Source organism: Macrobrachium nipponense, chromosome 2 (genome assembly GCF_015104395.2).
Source record: "Macrobrachium nipponense isolate FS-2020 chromosome 2, ASM1510439v2, whole genome shotgun sequence".
NCBI lineage: Eukaryota > Metazoa > Arthropoda > Malacostraca > Decapoda > Palaemonidae > Macrobrachium > Macrobrachium nipponense.
This window is the reverse complement of record NC_087201.1, coordinates 101,334,342-101,351,552: the sequence shown is the minus strand read 5'-3', so window position 1 is coordinate 101,351,552 and position 17,211 is coordinate 101,334,342. Positions and strand designations below refer to the sequence as shown.

At 42.2% G+C, this 17,211-nt stretch overlaps 1 protein-coding gene and 1 long non-coding RNA gene across 2 annotated transcripts in view; both read left to right on the top strand.

Annotated features, from left to right (window-relative positions):
• The window catches only part of LOC135220852 (leucine-rich repeat and immunoglobulin-like domain-containing nogo receptor-interacting protein 1), a 474,574-nt gene that overhangs the window by 344,539 nt on the left and 112,824 nt on the right, over positions 1-17,211 (top strand).
• LOC135220854 (uncharacterized) overlaps positions 7,730-17,211 on the top strand; it is a 59,578-nt gene continuing 50,096 nt past the window's right edge. Inside the window, exon 1 of the long non-coding RNA XR_010315804.1 lies at positions 7,730-8,014. This is a non-coding gene — a long non-coding RNA (uncharacterized LOC135220854). The remainder of the gene's footprint in view (positions 8,015-17,211) is intronic.

Sequence of the window (17,211 nt, the reverse complement as noted above, 5' to 3'; positions counted from 1 at the left end):
CTGTGGACATCAAGTAGACTTACTGGTAACTATATGAGAGATAAAGGACCAAATATTATGAAGGGGATCCTGAGATGGCTCCTGTGACATTGGTTGGGATAGCTAATTACATGCTTTCATTTAACTTGACTCTGAGTCCGTCTGTCTGTCTGTTTGGGTCAAAACTTGTAACTTAATTTTCAACCTTTTCCCATTGCCTGATGGACTTGAAATTTTGTGTGATTACTCAAATACAATTTTACATGATCAGTAGGTTAGCAGTGACCTCTAGTAACCCTAAAGTGACCTCTCCCACTATCTCCAGATTTGTATGAAACTTCGGGGTTTTTATACCTTCTTTGACTCTGTAGAATAAGTTAATAACTCAACAGATTTTCAAAGCGTCTTTGGCTCGATAGGATTTACATTCAATGTTTAAAAATACGCTTGTATTAAAATGTTCTAAAACGTTTAAAATGATATTGTTAAGATACAATAAAATTTTGTACATACTTACCTGGAGATATATACTTAGCTATAGACTACCGTCGTCCCCGGACAGAAATTCGAATTTCGCGGCACACGCTGCAGGTAGGTCAGGTGATCTACCGCCCCTGCCGCTGGGTGGCAGGAATAGGAACGATTACCGTTCTAGAACCAGATTTTCTCTTCCACCTGTCTCCTGAGGGGAGGTTGGTGGGCCATCAATCGTATATATCTGCCAGGTAAGTATGTACAAAACTTTATTGTATCTTAACAATATCATTTTTGTACATGGAACTTACCCAGCGATATATACTTAGCTGATTGACACCCTTGGTGGTGGGAAAGAGACAACTATTTACTGAATAGACAGGTAAACAACATACGTTGTAGGTAATAAATAAATAAAACCAAATTGGTTCCTACTGATCAGGCGGAAGACTCCATGGCTAATGCCTAGGAATCTGCTTCGCCTCAAGAGCCTCAGCGAGGATGTGACCTATGGCTAAGAGTTCTTGTGGGTCTGTCGATGGGGTCTTATCCATTTACTCGACAGAGCCTCTTACATGACAATATGCCTATGCCTAGTGGCATAATTAAGGAGCACAACACCGATCCCGATCACCTGATCCTAACACGAGGGTTAGTGCTTAAGTTGAAAAGAGTTATCTACAAACTCCTTTCAAACAACCCAAAGAAAAAACACGACGTTAAATAAAATTTAACTCACTAGTTAAGGATCAGTATCTGCTCCCTATCCCAGCAATGTATCCGCAGACACGTATCAACCAAGAGAGAAGGATCCCTCGAAGGTTATCTTGACATCCTTCGGATAATGGGAAGTCAACACAGAGTTGCATCTCCCGTATGTGACAGCTAATATGTCCTTATGACATATTGTTAGGGAAAGAACAAGAATTCGGAAAAGCTCGCACTTCATGCACTTTTAATTCTCAGCTGTTTGAAGGAATCATCAATGCCACTTATCAAGTGCTTAGGAGATCACAATGTCTCAAAGAAGGCCAGGGCGTTCTTTGATATAGATCTCTTCTGGGTGAAGCCTGGAGCCTGGCTCGCGCTTCGTGCCTGGCAGGCGCCTAGCGCCTGTCTAGCGCCTCGCGCCTGGCTGGAGCCTTGCGCCTGAATGGCGCCTAGAGCCTGGCTGGAGCCTCGCGCCTAGATGGCGCCTTGCGCCTGGCTGGCGCCTCGCGCCTGGCTGGTGCCTGATTGGCTCCTCCTTCCTGGCTAGCGCCTCGCGCCTGGCTGGAGCCTTGCGTCTGGGCTGGTGCCTTGCGCCTGGAAGGCACCTGGAGCCTGGCAGAAGACTTCATGATTACTGTCTATGAGTCTGCATGCCTCAAGAGTTTCAGCGAGGTAGGGACCTATGACTGACAAACCCTTCTGGATCATGTCAATGGGGGCTAGCCCGCTTACACGACAGAGCCTTCTCGGATCGTGCCAATGGGGGCTGACCCACTTACATGGCAGAGCCTTACCTGTATCATATCAATGGGGACTAGCCCTCTTACATGACAGAGCTTTAGGTTTCTCTTTACTGGAAGGAGCCTTGCGTCTGGATGGATCCTCAATCCTGACTGGAGCCTAGCCTTGAAGGAGCCTGGCACCTGGATGGCGCCTGGCTGGCTCCTAGAGCCTGGCTGGCCCTAGAGCCATGGCTGGCTCCTAGAGCCTGGCTGGCTCCTAGAGCCTGGCTGGCTCCTAGAGCTGGCTGGCTCCTAGAGCCTGGCTGGCTCCTAGAGCCTGGCTGGCTCCTAGAGCCTGGCTGGCTCCTAGAGCCTGGCTGGCGCCTCGCGCCTGGCTTGGCTCCTCCACACTTGCTGGAGCTTCGAGCTTGGAAGAGTCTCTAGGCTGTCTGGCAATGTCCACATCGGACACTCTTATATCTGTCCGATTTGTTCGCCTCTGGCGCATTTGCGCCAGGTTGGAGGCCCGCTCCTTCTCAGTATCAGACCATGACCGAGTTCCTTGGAACTGTCCGCCTCTGGCGTTTTTCGCCTGTATTGGTATTTGGCGCTTGGCTGGCGCTACATTGTCCGAGAGTCCTGAACAACCACATAGTTTATCAGGAGAAGGGTGGAAGAAATTCTTCCCCTTTGAGCTTTTGGCCCCTGGCAAGGGGAGGTGATTTTAGTCAGCTACACCCAGTAGACGACAGGATATCTAACAATACGAGAGAGAAGAGTCTTCCTCCGAGGAGGATCCTTCGTGAACACTTCTTTTGCTAACGAGATCTCTTCTTACATGTTGATGAGGTTCCTCGTTGCAGAATCTTCCCTATCCTTGCCCGAAGGAAGGGAAGGAGTCTGGAAGTCGAAGGAGACTCTGAGCTGAAATTGGGCGGAACCCTGATTTCTAGCTCTTATTGTATCCTTCTGAATACCTTCTGGGAAGCATTTTGAGCCCTCATCGCACCCCGAAGACTCTGTAGGCAAACGTTTAAACCATCTCTTCTTCTGTAGATGAAAATGTAAGTACCCTGCCTGGGCAACTAAACTTCTATCTGAAAGCGTTGCGTCAGGAATAGAGGGATTTATTTCTTTTGCCAGACATACTATGCTGGCAAGAACCCATTGCCGAGTCTCCATTGAATCTGATGCGAGATTCCAATGCACAAAAAATTCCCTTGTCTTCTTGGTCGTTTAGGGCTAAGAGAAACAAAGAATTCCTTCATAAACTTCCTCAAAGAAGTTTGATGAGGAGCAGTTCCATTTTGTCGGAACACGGAATCTGTGGCCACAAAAAAAAAATCCCATTCGAAGTACATGATATCCTACTCTTGTCGTATTGCGGTATCGTATAAGATCCCGAAGATCTTAATCCTCTGTTATCTCTAATTCCCTTTGTAGAGACAGAGTATGGCCTTTTACTGCGTTCTTTGATAGCAGATAATAACATAGGTGATTCTTCCCTCTGAAAGTGAAGAAAAAACCTCGCTATGTGGTTCACAGAGGTATCGGAAGAGGACAGTTTCCTCATTCCATCTAGCACGATCTGCAGCAATTCTATGTCTTAGCCATGACTATTGTTTTGATTTACCTTGAAAAAAAACCTCTCATTCATGTCCACTTCTGGTCAGTCTGCACGCGGACAGACTCAGAGTGGAGAGGTTTTATAGGTCTATTTATAATAGATTCTGATAGAATATCCAGATACTCTTGGAAAAGCCTTACGAAACATGCTGTGAGAAGAACGTGACTTCTGTGAATCCAACCTCTCTAAGGCCAAAATGAGGCATACATCCTCTCTTCCTTTGACGCCCAATTATCTTAATATCTGTTAAGAATTTATAACTAGGGGAAAAAAGGCTAAAGTTTATTCCCCTTCTTTAAATTTAAAGATGTCTGATATTGCTACCTCTCTTGGTTCGAGGAAAAAGAAGCAGTCTAAAGGAAGCCTGTTCGTCTTCTACCTTACAAAGAGATCTATGAAGACGACTTTCCGCAGGTTCTCACAACTCTTTTCAATAAATGTTAGACATACGTTAACAGTTATTATCTTCGATCGAGAAGGTTCTCACGGACATGCAAAATCTTGCATCGAACCTCTTAAGGATCGTTACGTTCCGTGTCTGTTCCCAAATAGGTTCTCTTTTGTTAACGCGAACAGGGGCGAAAAATTTTCTAGAACGCGGCTCGCGTTTGGTTTGTAGAACGCGGCTCGCGCTAGTCTGTTAGCTGGAACGCGCCTCGCTGCTGGCTATAGGAACGTAGCTCACGCTAGCTTGCTGGAACGCGGCTTCCTGGCAGCGGCTGGCTCTTGCTCAGTGTTCTCTTAGTTTTCAGAGAACGCGCTAGATCATCGCTCCAAACATACATTCTTCGTCTTTTCGGATGTAAGATGAAGAGACGCACTTTTTTAAGGATGCCTTATCAATGGCTATCCTTGGCAGTCTGGGACGTTCTACAGAACCTGCCGAGGGGACGCCTGACCGGTGGGGGTTCTCCCTAACCTTCCTGCGGCTGTCGACTTTCCTCCTCCACTGGGTCTGGGAGTTTGGAAGAGGTCTAGGCCTGGAAGCACTACGGAGCTGATCAGACGCACCCTCCACTGCACTGGGAACACTATATTCACTTCTTACCTTTTTGGAGCTCGCCTTTTGAGCTCCATCCATTTATCTTCAAATTTGCACATATGAATTTGTAGATTCTGTGGAGTAAGAAGGTGATGAGGATGCAACAACTACTAGAATTGTCAATACTCTAACTGCTCGTTAGTACGAGAGCTCTTAAAGCTTCTAAAGGAAGCGTATCTAGTTATATGCTTTCTGACTTCCTAAAGTAGGAAGTTAGATCTTATATTTCCTTCATCAAGTTCTAACACTTATACACGTATTAGTGAAAAAAAAAATCAATATTTCCCTTATTGCAAAATATAAGTGTCTACCGAAAAATTCGGTAGTTTCACGTAATATATTCTTCGAAATTTCGAAGCCAAATTCATTAAAACGTTAATAAAAGCGCATGCCAAACCAAAGACCCAGTACTTCCCTGCAAAAGACAGCCCAGAAGGTCTATGGCGATGAAAAAACGAAAATCAAGTCAGGAGGTAGCAACAACGTATGTTGACACTACCGCGACAGAGAAAATCTGATTCTAGAACGGTAATCGTTCCTATTCCTGCCACCCAGCGGCAGGGGCGGTAGATCACCTGACCTACCTGCAGCGTGTGCCGCGAAATTCGAATTTCTGTCGGGGACGACGGAGTCTATAGCTAAGTATATATCTGCTGGGTAAGTTCCATGTACAAAAGTAATTTTTTAAGACAGAGGAGTTTTCCTTACAATTAACCATGTCTACAATAATAAAATTATGGTCACCAAACATGGAAGGAAATGTTACAGGAAATAATATATATATATATATATATATATATATATATATATATATATATATATATATATATATATATATATATATATATATATCTAATAAAAGGAGCCCATAAAAACACCAAAATGTAGAGAGAAAAGTACTATATTTCAGAGACTGCTGTCTCTCTCTTCAGGTATATGAATGAGAAAAGTTTACAGAAAAGGTGGTATTTATACCAAGAGATTCGTCCACAAGTTTTAAATTTAGGCTTATCCTTTGCCCTTATGCCAGACCGCAAAAATAACCTAGACTTCATAGTGGCTTTTGATAAATTCATATCTGACAAAAACTACAGCCGTGAAGAGATATGTTTAAAAGGAGTGTTACTAAATGCTTTAACTGACCTTCATAAGAAAATAAATATCCTGTTCCCCGCAGATTCATGATAGCCATCCACTCGCTAAAAAAAGTTAGATGTTATAATAAGTAGATCCGACAAAGACGGCAAAATTGTAATAATGGACAAAGACTTCTACCTCGACAAAATCAACCAGCTCCTTAGCGACACAAATACTTACGAAAAACTGACGAAAAATCCCCTCCAGAACATTCCCACAGAATTTTTTCGGAAAGTAAGATTAATTGGCCAAGACAAAAAGAGTATTGAACTATTAGAGAAATTTAAAGTAATTAATCCTAAATTACCCTACTTTTATGTCTTCCCAAAACTCACAAAGACAATCTTCCATTCAGACCCATCGTTTCATGCGCCGGAGCTTTCAATTACAAAATTTCTAAATGGTTAGCTGGCCTCCTTTCTCCTTTTTTAGGCACTTTTTCTCCCAGTCACATCAAACATTCGGAAGACTTTTGTCACAAATTCAGAGAAGCACATATACCACTTCACAACATAAAACTTTTAAGCCTTGACGTAGACTCCCTATTCACAAAAGTACCAGTACAGGACGTTCTTCAGTTTTTAAGGGAAAAATTATCCCCCTATTCAGATCATTTCCCTTTGGCACTTGACAAAATAATAAAGTTAGTTGAATTATGTGCATCTAATAACGTATTTTCATTCGGGGAATCATTCTACAAGCAAAAATTCGGGTGTAGTATGGGTAGTCCTTTAAGTCCTATTTTAGCCAATCTGTGCATGGAATACTTTGAAACTACAGTAATAAATGCAATAAAACCCAAAAACATGCTGTGGATGAGATACGTGGATGACATACTAACATTTGGGATAATAAGTGGGGTAATTTTAATGAATTCCTCTCAAAATTAAACGCATTAGTGCCCAGCATCAAATTTAAAGTTGAATGGGAAACAGACAACAAAATTCCTTTTCTTGATGTTTTAATAATCAGAGACACGACAGAATACAAATTTACCATATACAGAAAACCAACGTTCTCACTTTCATATATTCACTACTTTAGCTATCATGACAATACTATCAAGATAGGTGTAGCTAGCAACCTATTCTTAAGAGCCTTACGAATTTGTTCCCCAGATTTCCTGGAAAAAGAATTTGAACTAATTCGCAAGCAACTTTCATCTTTAAAGTATCCTGACCATATAATTGAGAAAGCAATTCAGAAAGCAAACGTAATTTTCTACCGACCCCCTAAAGACAAGACCAGAGACACACCCAACAATAAAATAAAAATTCCCCACCTGGAGACGATTGAGAGAGTAACTCACACCCTTGGGAAATCCAACCCTTTTGCATTTACCTACGCAAATACCTTAGCCAAATCCCTGATTAACGTCCAACAAAAGACATCGCCCAAAGACTCTGGGGTATATGAGATCCCATGCCAGGACTGTGACCAATCTTACATCGGATTTACAGGTAAATCACTTCCCCAGAGATTAATACAACACAAACGGTCAGTTAGGTATGGACAACAGAACTCGGCTATTTTCAACCATTTAAATGAACATAACCATAGAATAAACTGGAATATGTCACGTGTAATTTATAGCAGCAACTGCCGGTACAAGAGTCAAATGATGGAATCGGCCTTAATAAAAGAGAAGCAGGTAATGAACATCTCAAAAGGGAATTGGACATCGGACATCATCGACGCAGTGTTCATTCAACCAACGCTTAAGAAGATTAAAGGAAGATTATCAGCGGGGGTAACCTAAATTGGCTTACTTGTGGACGAATCTCTTGGTATAAATACCACCTTTTCTGTAAACTTTTCTCATTCATATACCTGAAGAGAGAGACAGCAGTCTCTGAAATATAGTACTTTTCTCTCTACATTTTGGTGTTTTTATGGGCTCCTTTTATTAGATGGAATTCTGTTGTTACAGAACATTTTTTACCAGTCATATAAATATGATATATATAGATATATATATATATATATATAATAATTCTTTTTGTTGTAGCATTTCTTCCCTGCTTGCCACCCATGTTTTGATTTTTTGTAGACATGATTAATTGTAAGAAAATCCTGGTGTCTAAAAAAATGTTGCACTTTTTAGTGCATTTTAATAAAAATGTTTAATTTTTTTAATTTAATTTTTTTGTAGGTCAAGGAAAATTAGACAATTGGAGTCATAAATTTTGACTGGTTAGGAGTCTTTACTGAGTTTGGTTTTTGTTTGTAGGGGAGAGGGGTGGCCCCACATTTGTAGTAGAATTGAAGTTAGTCACACAAAGATGAGATGCTTTTAAGGAAGGACAATACTCTACCTCAAAGGTGAGGCTAGTGTATTTTTGGTATTACGCATGAACCAGTAAATAACTACAGATGATTTACAAAATGCAGGACTGAGGTCATTCATATCTTGTTCAGCCATGTCCTGATAGGTTGTGGTAGAAGTTAAAATGAGTTCTGTCGCTCTCATAATTGCTGAAATGAACCTCATGTAAAAGAGTAGTTTATTTAATGAGAAAACAGGCTATGGCTTACTAGTACCCAATCTTTTGGTACCTTTCAGGACAATCTGCAAAACTTTATTGAAGAAAACATTTGTGTTTATGAGAAGCTTAAGGCTGCCCCTGTAAGTAGGGTATAATCCCACTTTCTCGATACTAATGCAGTTTTGAGCTTCAGCTAACAGTGCCAAGATGCATCTTTAATAGCCATGTATTTTTCCCCCTTACATGTGGGTGTTCATCCAATGCAATTAATTACGCTGAAAACTGCATAGTACTTTAATTGAACAAATAATTAAGTATTCTGTTCTAAATTTACATAGCTACCCTTCGCTACATGATATCTCTGCCTGGGCCAAGTTGAATAACTGTGAAAAGAGAATTTTAATTATCATATATTTTTCTTCTATTATTATGTAATCAGCGTTTAGTCGTAGTCTTTGTCCTCCACACCAACTGAAACTGCTATACCTCTCTCACACAACATATCATTTGCATCTTTAAATAAACTATTTTTCTTCTTTATAATGTCATATTAGTGTATGTTTTCTACGAGTTTTGTCTGTAACCTCTATGTAATTACAGTTATTTTAGTCTTGGAGATCTCTTACTTTTGTACTTTAAACAATTTAATTTTTTCTCCTTTTAGTTTATTATTCTTTCTATTGTATGCATCTATAATTAGTAATACTTCATTTATGCTGAGTAATACATCCAAAGCCCTGCTAGATGTTAGAAGTCACAGATATGGTATAAAAACACTTTAATCTCTGTAAAACAATAACTTCACACCATTTCTACCTTGTCACTATATAACAACTTACACTATATATACTATAAACAACAGACAGACTACACACACACACACACACACATATATATATATATATATAGTGGTACCTCATTTTTCGAACGTTTCTTATGTCGAACTTTCCGTTTTTCGAACAAAATGTTCTAGAAAATTTTGTATAGTTTGTCGAACAAATGCTTGTACTTCGAACAGACTAATTATCTAGTTTATACTTGTATTCGACAGACTACTGGGTCTTACAAGTTAACTATATTAACATTGTTTTTTCATTTACAATGTTTAGTTTAATGATAACCATATTAAACAAAATCAGTAACAGTATGAAGCATTTAATGTAAAATTTAGCTTTCAATGTAAAATTTAGCATAAAAGGTGTAAAAAACCATAACCGCGTTGACGTCACACCCAGCTGACTTGAAACTGAACAAGGGAATAATATATGTTGAGGAGAGAAGGAGAAGAGAGAGTTAAAATATTACTGTATGTATGTAAAACCTATGACAATTCACATAAAAATGGGAATTTCCCAATAAATTTAACGTAATGATAAAATATGAAAACAATCTAATGCAATACAGAAAAAAAAAAAAAAGTCTTAATTGAGACAGTGTCCGGTGCCCCAAGTGAGACGGTCCAGTTGAACAATATTAAGAAAATATTAAATGAAAGAACAAAGCTTTTCACAATAAAATTTAGCAAAAATGATTAACAAAATCATTCGTCATTGTGGTGATAACTGCTAACTTGAGGTAGAGGGAGGGGCATTTATATTTTTGAGGAATAATGAATGAGTGATTTCAAGTTATTGTGCATCGTGGTATTGTTGAGGAGAGAAGAGACAGTAAAATCTTTACTATAATATCTATGTAAAAGCAGTACCAATTCACATAAAAAATAAAATTTTATTTCACAATAAACTTAACATAATGATAAAAATGAAATTTTCATTATTAAAATGAAGTTTTATTGTATACTTACCGAACAATTATAGAGCCGTGATTTCCATGAGCGGCAGGATACTAAATTCAAATTTAGCGCGTCGGCGTCGCCAACACTGGTGGTGATGACGTCATCTCCCTCCACTCGCGGGAGAACCAGGTACAACTGCCCAGGTGAATCCAATTCTTTCTGCCCGTCCGTCCACCTAAGGGAGGAGGGGGGTGGTATAATCATAATTGTTCGGTAAGTATACAATAAAACTTCATTTTAATAATGAAAATTTCATTTTTATTGTAGTGTCTTACCGAACAATTATAGAGCTGATTACACATTTATGGGAAGGTGGGATTCAGTGGACCACTAGTATTTTTAAATGGTTACATTTATTGCAATACCAGTAAACACTCCAGGTGTCTGTTGTACCTTACCTTGTAAGAGAGCTACAGCAGACTGTTACTGCCTCTGGTCGGTGCTCTTCTTACTATTGTAGAGGAATTGGAATTTGACCAAAGTTAGCCTCTACAGGAGTGGAATCCTTCCGTAGTTCAAGCGAGTCAAGGCTGACTGACGGAGGATAGTAACAACAAAGATTGCCCTTGCCCTGGGCTAAGACCAGAAATTCAATCATACAAAACATTTGTCACCAACACCAGATTTAAAAACATATATACCCAACCATTGTAAAATCTGACCTAACAGACTGGTGAGTATCCCAGGTACTCAGTACCCCCAGCTTCCCTTGAACTCGACAACCTATTCAAGGTGAAAAGTTAGCATAGAGGTGACGACCCCTGTGCCGTTTCTCCCAACACCATGCCAGAAACCGCCACCGGACCTAACGTTTTACAATTCTCGAAAACCGTTTCTATCTCTTTGAGATAATGACTCGCAAAAACCGAATTCGATCTCCAGAACGTGCTCTGAAGAATCGAAGCTAAAGATAAATTCTTTCTGAATGCTAAAGAATTTGTTGCCACTGCTCTAACCTCGTGAGCTTTAAACTCTCAGAACGGAAAGATTGTCGTTCTCGGACTGCGAGTGAGCTTCCTTGATAAGCTCTCTAATAAAGAACGATATAGCATTCTTAGAAAGAGGACGAGAGGGATTTTGAACCGAGGTCCAGAGCTTAGAAGATTGTCCTCTAATACCCTTAGTGGCAAACAGATACTGCTTAATAGCCCTGACTGGACATAAGAGCCTTTCTTCCTCCTCATGTCCAACCAAATCAGATAAGTTCCTTACCACAAAACTCCTCGGCCAAGGATTAGAAGGATTCTCATTTTTGGCTAGAAAGGTCAAAGATACCGAAAATACAGCATTGCCTTGAGAGAAACCGACTCTTTTGTCTATAGCGTGCAATTCGCTGACACGCTTAGCAGAAGCTAGTGCAATAAGAAAGAGTACCTTCTTAGTCAAGTTCCTGAGTGAAGCCGACTTCAAAGGCTCAAACGGTGGCCCCATGAGGAACTTAAGCACCACATCTAAGTTCCAAGCCACTGTATCTTGCGGGAGCTTAGTGGTTTCGAAAGACCTAATGAGGTCCGACAGATCTGAATTGGAGGAAATATCCAAACCTCGATGTCGAAAAACTGAAGAGAGCATGGCTCTATATCCTCTGATTGTCGAAGGAGCCAGTTTCTTAGAGTTCCTAAGAAATAGAAGAAAATCTGCTATTTCTGTTAAAGAGGTCGCAGAAGTAGACTTTAGCACTTCTACACCACTCTCTGAAGATTCTCCACTTCCCTTGATAGAGTTTGTTAGAAGACTCTCTCCTACAACGAGCGATAGCTTCTGCAGCTCTTCTTGAAAATCCTTTCGCTCTGACAAGATTCCGGACAGTCTGAACCCTGTCAGAGCTAGAGCGGACAAGTTTTGGTGGAACCTCTTGAAGTGAGGTTGTTTGAGAAGCCACTTCTCTGGAGGAAGAAGTCTGGGGAAGTCTACTAACAACTGGAGAAGGTCCGGGAACCACTCTTTCCTGGGCCAAAAGGGAGCGATTAACGTTAGTGTTACATTGCTGTGCGACATGAACTTGTTCAGCACCTCTCTTATTAGACCAAACGGAGGGAATGCATAAGCTTCCAGACCCGACCAATCCAACAGCATTGCTTCCACCGACCAAGCTAGAGGATCTGGGACTGGAGAACAAAAGAGAGGAAGACGGTTGTTCCTTGATGTCGCGAACAGGTCTATTGACGGTCGTCCCCAAAGGCGCCAAAGTTTCTGACAAATCTTGTTGTCCAAAGTCCACTCCAGAGGTAACACTTGCTGTTGACGACTTAACTCGTCCGCCAGGACGTTCATCTTTCCCGGAACAAATCTCGGGACTAGCTGAACCTTTGCTTCGTTTGACCACAGGAGGAGATCCTTGGCTACTTCGTATAGAGAGAAAGACTGAGTCCCCCCGTTTCCGCACGTACGAGAGAGCCGTGGAGTTGTCGGAATGCACTGCCACTACTCGACCTTCTACTAAGCTCCGAAACTGTCTGAGCCCCAGGAAAATTGCTAACAGTTCCTTTACATTTATATGGAACTTCTTCTCCTTCTCCGACCAAGCTCCTGAAGTCCGTTGATTTCCCAGTAGGGCTCCCCAACCTGTGTCCGATGCGTCGGAAAAGAACTGTAGGTTCGGGAGGATGGGTCGTAAATCTAACCCTTCTTCCAACCTTGCTCGAGAGAGCCACCACCTTAGGTCCTCTTTTATTTGATCTGTGACAGGAAAGGTAATCGAGTCTGGTTGTGTCTTCCTGCACCAAGAGGCTCTCAGGAAAAACTGCAGAGGTCTCATGTGCAGTCTTCCCAACGTCACAAATTTCTCCACTGACGTCAATTTGCCCAGGAGCCTCATCCACTGATTGGCAGAACTTACCTTTTTGTCCAAGAACTCCTGAACTGTCTCCAGACAGCCTTGAACCCTCTTCGGGGACAGAAAAGCCCGAAAAACTTGAGCATTCAGTCATCCCCAAATAAAGGATGCTCTGAGATGGAACCAACTGGGACTTCTGTTTGTTGACCAGAATTCCTAACTTTCTGGCAAGATCCAGAGTTGTTCCAAGGTCCTTCATGCACCGACTCTCTGATTCCGACCGGAGAAGCCAATCGTCCAGATAGAGGGAGATTCTTACTCCTAATATGTGCAGCCAGCTTCCTATCGGGGATAGAACCCTGGTGAAAACTTGAGGAGCGGTCGCTAGTCCGAAGCAAAGCGCCCGAAACTGAAACACCTTGCCTTCGAACATGAACCTCAGGTACTTCCGAGATTCGCGATGTATCGGAATGTGAAAATAAGCGTCTTGCATGTCCAGAGAGACCATCCAATCCCCCTGTCTGATGGACTCCAGAACCGACCGAGTGGTCTCCATATGAAATTTTGTTTTCTGGACATGCAAGTTCAGGGCGCTCACATCCAAAACCGGCCTCCAGCTCCCTGATGACTTGGGAACTACAAAAAGGCGATTGTAAAAGCCTGGAGGAAAATCCCCTTCTATCTGTTCTATCGCTTCTTGAGAACAAGCGCTTCCACTTCTGCGGCTAGCACCAGAAATTTGTCTGAGCCCGGAGAGTATGCCTGGAATGGAATTGGCACAGGTGAGAGCGAGGGAGGTGAAACGAGAGGAATACGATAGCCGAACTTGAGTACTTGCACTACCCAGGCTTCTGCTCCCCTGTTTTCCCATTCCTCCCAAAACAGAGCCAGCCTGGCTCCCACTGGTGCATGAAGAACCGAGCTTTCATTTGGAAGGTTTGTTAACCTTGGCCGAGGCCTTAGACTGAGGTCGCAAATTCGACTTCGGCCGAAAGAAGCGCTTGGGTTTTCTCCCTCGAAAAGGCGCTTGGGCCAGAGGAGAAACCGAAGGAACAGTCTCCACAGGAGCTTTAGGTCTCTTAGTAGACTGTGCCAGTAAATCCGAAGTAGATTTCTTATCTAGCGCAGACGAAATTGACAACACTACATCGTCTGGAAAGAGGTTATCTTTCACAAACTACATCGTCTGGAAAGAGGTTATCTTTCACAAAAGGAGCAAACAAGAGAGCAGACTTCTGTTGGGAAGTAACCCTTTTAGAAGCAAAAGAGCACCAAGTTGCCTTTTCTTAAGGGTACCAAAGGCGATGAGCGAAGCTAACTCATCACATCCATCCCTAATGGATTTGTCCGCACAGGACAGAACACCAATCCAATCCTCCGCTAACTCCTGAGAAAGAGAAGGACAGTCTTCGATCTTGGCCGCTAAAGCGCCAATAGTCCAATCAAGGAAGCTAAAGACTTCCAAAAGTTTAAATTGATTCTTTACAACGTGGTCCAACTCAGGCGCTGTAAAGAAAACTTTCGCTGCGGCGAAAGCAGATCTTCTAGAGGAGTCGATTAAACTGGAGAAGTCTCCCTGGGAGGAGGCAGAAACTCCCAGAGAAGGAGCTTCCCCAGTTACATAAAACCTATACCTCTTACGAAGCAACTTAGAGGGAGGGTAAGCAAAAAGAGCCTTCCCTAAGTCTCTTTTCATAGACATCCATTTCTCCGTCTCTTTCAACGAATGTCTAACCGCTTTAGATAGAAAAAGTTTTGGGAGGAGAGGGTCTGAAGTTTTCCTCCTCATCAAAAAAGTCGAAGTTGGGGAGCGCAGAGCCGCTTTCTCAAAATAATCTGGATAAGATACCAGAAGGAATCTAAGGAGACGTGAATAACACGAGAGGTGATGTGAATCCTCCTCCTCTACTTCTTCTTCATTCTCCGATACCGCCGAAGAAGTAGACGGAACTACAACCGGATCTGAAGGTTTCGAACCACCCTTGGACTAATTCATCCAGTTGGTTAACATCTCTAACTGCTTGCGCAAAGGCGCCAGAGACGAATCAAAAACAATTAACGTAGGCTTGGAAGAGCCTAAATGTTCAGCAGGAGGCGGAAAAACTACTTGCGCCTCGCTCGGAGCCGCCGACATTCGAGGCGAAACAGGCGTAACAGACGAAAAAGCCCCTAAAGAAACACCCTTAGAACTGCTAGCTACAGCGCTAAAACCACAATCTCTACTAGTAGATGGAGCCGAAAAAGGCACAGATTGAGGCGACGAACGAGCCGCTAACGGCCGAGGCGCAACCCTACTCTCAGGCTCCTTATACCGCTTGACTGGAGGAGGCGAAGAATCGGCGCCTGAACGCCTCTTTAAGGGACGCGAAACGGGCGAATCTCGCCAAGAGCGCCACGCGACCGGAGACGAATCGCTTGAATCATTCGAAAGGCGTCTGACCGCAACACCTTTCCAACGCTTAACCGAGCCCTGTTGAGGCGCAACAGGCTCAACAAGAGAGGCGCCTGTCTGTGGGCAAATCCCGATCGACTCCCTTGGACTTCCGGTATGTCTTCTCCCCGGTGCGGGGGAGCTGGACAGTGACCTTTGTCTAGGAGACGTGTCAGGACAGACAGACGCACCCTCAACTACACTCTTACCTGAAGCCGCTTTCTCCAAAAACGTCTTAACTGAATTACCAAGTTGCAAAACGGTATTTGCTAGTACCGAAAATTTCTGATCTAACCTCGATTCCAGACTGGCAATGGTGTCGGAAGAAACTACACGGGAAGCCGGAGAAGTGGGATTAGTAGGAGGAATATGAGGTGTAGTTAAAGGAGACATAACAATTTGAGGAGAAACAGAAGGAACAGATGCATCGCAAGACGAAGCAGAGCTAAGTCTACTTTCCCTAAGCGCTGCTTTTCTAATTCTGTCTTTAGCTAATTTCTCCGAGTATGAACTAAAAAACTTCCATTGAGAATCAGTCCAACCACTACTCGTTACATGTTCGATCTGCTGAACAAACCTGTCCCCTACACTTAACACATTTAGTGTGAGAATCATACTCTAACTTGGATAATCTAGTTTTACATCCTGAGATGCAAAACCTAACTCCCGACGGACTAGAATCCGACATGGCAACGCCTAAATAAAAAGCAAAATAACAACAACGCCAAAAAAGAGTACTTCACCAATTCCGAAGATCAAATCCACAAGAAAAAAGTGAAGCAAAGTCATCCAACCGCACCGACCACCGATGTTCACCAGACGCCGGCAGGAAAAGAATTGGATTCACCTGGGCAGTTGTACCTGGTTCTCCCGCGAGTGGAGGGAGATGACGTCATCACCACCAGTGTTGGCGACGCCGACGCGCTAAATTTGAATTTAGTATCCTGCCGCTCGTGGAAATCACGGCTCTATAATTGTTCGGTAAGACACTACAATAAAACATGAAAACAATCAAATGTAATACAGAAAAAAAAGCTTGTTCGAGTCAGTGTTCGGTGCGCTGAGAGAGAGAGAGAGAGAGAGAGAGAGGAAGAGGAGGGGAGAGAGGAGGAGAGATAGAAGAGAAGAGAGCGAGAGAGAGAGAGAGAGAGAGAGAGAGAGAGAGAGAGAGAGAGAGAGAGAGAGAGAGAGGCTCTGTTTCCCACTTGGCCTATCAGCTGGGCTGGGATGATTATTTGCCCATTTCTTTCAGTTACACTCGATCTGCCCAAATCACTTTTATTTTTGTTACGGTAAAATACCAATCTAGTGACAATTGCTTTTTATGATTTTTTACAACTGTTCAAGTAACTTGGCTCTGTAATAAACAAACTGGCCCCGCATTCAGCCTCTGCGGGCCTTTGATTGTTTGTTTAAATGACTCCTTGTGAAAAGTTATTTTATCTCTTTCCTTTTCTTGCATACTTGACTTATTATTTATTTGTTTGCAAAATCCTCATGTTTGTTTTAAAAGTCAGCCATTTTCCAAAAGTAAGTTGATGGATTGTGGCACAAATAAAATCTTGTGCACTTAAGATCCAAGTGTAAACACGCTGATTACTCTCTCTCTCTCAGACACTCACACTATCGATTCCTTTGATTATCCTTGTAACTAATATGTGAATAATATTGGTTTTGTTATCAACCTTTGCATACTGCAACTAATTCAATTTCCTCAAAGGATTTCCATCTCTCCTCCCTCCATCCCCCAGCCGGTCGGGCACCATTTTCACCAAACAGTTCATAAACTGTACACAGAAAAAAAATGTTTTTGAAGAAAATTTTACCTCATATAACATAGTTTCATTACTTTATGCTCTTAATTTAACTTTTGAACACATTAATAACAGAAAAAATATGACAAGGGGGAATTTTTGGCTTGGCTGGAATGAATTATCCTGATTCCCTTTATTTCTTAGGGGGATATTTGTTTCATATTTTGAACAAATTGGAATGGATTAAGTTTGAAATCTGAGGTACTACTGTGTGTGT